The 3,733-nt window shown below is 50.9% G+C and overlaps 1 non-coding gene across 1 annotated transcript; it reads left to right on the forward strand.

The window, feature by feature from the left end:
* The first annotated feature begins 1,743 nt into the window (after positions 1–1,743).
* Positions 1,744–1,850, forward strand: LOC115872898. Its single transcript, XR_004048100.1, has one exon. It is a non-coding gene; the product is annotated as a U6 spliceosomal RNA (small nuclear RNA).
* Positions 1,851–3,733: the final 1,883 nt, after the last annotated feature.

Consider the following 3,733-nt stretch of genomic DNA (forward strand, 5'->3'; position numbering starts at 1 on the left):
GGCTGGTCAGCTGGATTACAGAGGTCACTTGCTGTGGGGGTTTGGTCCACATGTGTCTGTCATTAACTTGCACCCATCCGATCCATATCGGTGGGGTCCCAGGGTGTTGCAACAGGTCATGCTCTTGTCTGTTCCCTGCGAGGCTGGAGATCCCAGGGGGACTTTGGAAGAAAAGTCTGGGAATCTGCTTCCTAAATAACAGCCATTGGAAACTCGATGGAAACGTAGTTTTATTCTGACACACACGGGTCGACTTGAGTCAGCATCACCTTGAAGGCAACTGGGGGCACTATGTGCCAAACTAAAAATAAACCCCCAAACCACTGCCATCGAGTCAATTCTGAGGATTCATTGCCACCTGACAGGATGTGATAGAACTGCCTCTGTGGGTTTCTAAAGCTGTTCATCTTTATGGGAACAAAGGCTTTATCTTCCTCCCATGGGGCAGCTGGTGGTTTTGAACTGCTGGACTTTGTGGTTAGCAGCCTAATGCATACATAACACACTAGGCCACCAGGGGTCCCCTGGTACTATGTGCCAACGCCTGGCAAATGAAGTTTAAGCTCTGTAGCCTGGAATGGCAGACCAGACCCTTCACAATGAAACCTCTGAACCGAGGCTCCTGTTCAACCATTTCCTGAGTTTTTTCACGTGCTGCCCCCATCCACACCCCCACCTTGAGTTGAGTCACCTCCTGTAGCAGATGCTCTTTGTGTCCCAGGCCACCTCCTCTTGACGCCTCTTGGATTTCTGCTGCACCTGCAGTGGCCTGTTCTTGTGGCCTGGCAGTGGACACTGCTGCCCACTACCCTCCACTTTTCAAAGCCTGCGAAGCTCTTGCTGGCAGATGGAAACTCCCCTGGGGAGAAGCCAACCTTCCCAGAGGCATCCATGGCCAGTGGAGACAGGAGTTGGTTCGTAAAGCCCCCAGGCTCCTGACTTGGGGGGCAGCTCTGAGGGACTCTATACCGTTCCTTAGTCCCCAGTGCTTCCAATGGTGACCAATGATAGTAAGCCTTCTGTCAACGTTCCCTCCTGCCTCACCCCTGCTTCCTGCATGACCTCCCAAAGAAAAGTCCTGTCCCCGGTCCTTGTCCCAGACTCTGCTTTCTTGTCCCCTCGGGCTCGCCCAGCTAAAATGTTCTTCAGCCTCCTCGCGCCCTCTCTGATCCACCCACCCTAGGTGCTTCTCACCACCCTGGCTACCTTCCTGTTCACAATGCTGCTCCCTCGCCTACCTGTAGGGATCCTCGTTCACGAGTCAATGCCTGGGCCACCTGTTTCTTTCTTTATTTATGTCTCTCCCAAGTCCTTGCTTCCCCAGACACGCCTTACCACCGTTCTAGCCCTGGTCCCCACCACACAGGAACCAGACACTCCTCCCACTGACCCAACGCCCAAGGCAGTACCAGACAGAGTCAGCCCATAGCACAAGCCTGCTGCCTGAATGAATGAGCAGCACTCCATCCAGGCTCTTTGGACCTCATGCCATTGTTTTCAAGCGGGTCCACCTTACCCAAAGGCAGAGTGGGAAGACACCTCTGGGGGTCACGCTCAAGGAACTTGACCTTTGCAAAGATTCCTGTGGACTAGCAAGCAGCCTCTCTGTAAATCGACTTATTTTGGTTATAAGTCACTCACACTTTCGTATGACTTGCCCTCTCTTTGGCTTTCTTCCTGGGTTGTATTTGAGATGCGTATGAAAGGGCTGGGAGTTTGAATGGGGCTCAGAATGGAAATAGAGTGCTCCCTTCGGCAGCACATATACTAGCATTGGAATGATACAGAGAAGATTAGCATGGCCCCTGCGGAAGGATGACACACAAAATCGTGAAGCGTTCCATATTTAAAAAGAAAAAAGAATGGAAGTAGAGTGTGGCCAGAACGTGGAGGGTGCCTGGCTCATGGTGGGACTGCACCTTTGAGTGATGAAGGCACGGAGGCAGAAAAAAAGGCCTTTCCTTTGATTAGCTTCTCCCTCCGGCTCACTTCCAACAAAGCAAAGGTTCTCTGAGCCTGGAGGCCTATTCCGAATGGACAGTCCTGGATTTCCTCCAATGATAGTTCATTCAGAATTTTCACTGACTCTCCATGCTCTCTCACCCGAGTCTCCTTTCTCCCTCTCAAAAAGAGGCGCCTGTTCTCAGTACGTGGATCCACAGAGAGTGGTTGCTCGCATTGGGCTGATAACTGCAAGGTCAACAGTTTGAAACCACCAGCTGCTCCTCAGGAGAAAGATGGGGCTTTCTACTCCTGTGAGGAGTTTAAAGTCTCAGAAACCCACGGCGGCAGTTCTAGCCTGTCCTGAGTTGGTGGTGAGTTTGGTTTGGTTTGGTTCTCAGTAACACCCACTTGATTAGGTAAAACACAGTCTCTGGGGATTTGTCATTCTCTGGCACCACATCATGTCCAGGCACGGTGCTGACCTGCTCGGTGCCCCAATTCAGCCTGTGCTGCTGAGATGGGAATCATAATGTACAACTAGTACCGATCTGAAAGGTGAACAATGGTGTCTTTGCCATAGTTTAACTTTGCATTTCTTTGGTAATTAAGGAGGCCTAGGGTGTGTCTCTTTATTTAGGTAAATCCCTACTTTAAGCCTGTCCCTGAAATTTTCAATGTTTTTCCCAAACTGCAGTCATTTCCAAGCCACCTATCTATTGCCCATGCTAGCTGAACATATATATAATTTCCCAAGCCACCTCCTTTTAAACAGTCATGTGCAAACCGAAGGCCCACTGCAAGACGTGCTGCCCATTGATGTGATTTCCTAGTACGTGTTAATATAAACTTGTTACTTGCTGGGTACCATCTCCTGTGGGGTGAACACCACACTTTGGAAATCACTGCCCAAGGCCTTGGCATTCTGTGGCGGAAATAAAAGGAAAGGTGATACTCATGGCCCAGCATCAGCGTGGCTTTAATAAGAAGCAATGCGTGCTCTGAAGAAAGCCAAAGCAAATATCCACCCTCGCTTCCTGCCAGAGGCCACCGCAGTTACAGTGAGTGCTGTACCACCCACCTGCAAAGAGGACCTGGGACAGGATCCAGAAGGCCTCTGTGAGCTAGCTGGGTGTCCTGCGGAAACCGCGTGGCCACTCTAGCCCTCAGTTTCCTCATCTGGAAAATGGGGAAGCCGGAGTAAGGGATCTGCCGTCCCTTCCAGGTGTGAAGGTATGGGTTGAAATGCCACCCATCTCCATGCACTGAGAGCTGCCATCATATTCTCAGGTCCAGACTGGTGGCAGGTGGTCCCAGGTGTCACCTGCAAGCCTGTCTCTGGCATGTAGGTGGTGTTCTCATACCTGTGCCGGGTCTGGCCAGCAGAGGACGGAGCAGCTGCGGCCATCAGGTCAGCCCAGCAAAGAAGTGCATCGCGGAGTCAGGAGAGGCAATCCACACGAGCCCGAGAGCCCAGGCCCGTGAAGCTCAGGTGTGTGTGATGTCCAGAGAGCATAATAATGATGACCCAGAACGTGGGGGGTTGAACCCCCCACCTTGCCACTTATTAGGCATGTATTCTTGAATAGGTAACTTTTTTAAAAAATCATTTTTTTGTGGGGGGGCTCTTATAACAATCCATTGTCTCAGGCACATTTGGACATAGGTTGCCATCATCATTTTCAAAACATTTTCTTTCTACTTGAGCCCTCGGTATCAGCTCCTCTTTTTTCCCTCCCTCCCCCACCCTCCCACCGTCCGGAACCCTTGATAAATAATTGTTATTTTCCTA

This window comes from Echinops telfairi, unplaced genomic scaffold, assembly GCF_000313985.2.
Source record: "Echinops telfairi isolate 266 unplaced genomic scaffold, ASM31398v2 ScPeMD7_7458;HRSCAF=8496, whole genome shotgun sequence".
In the NCBI taxonomy this organism is placed as follows: Eukaryota; Metazoa; Chordata; class Mammalia; order Afrosoricida; family Tenrecidae; genus Echinops; species Echinops telfairi.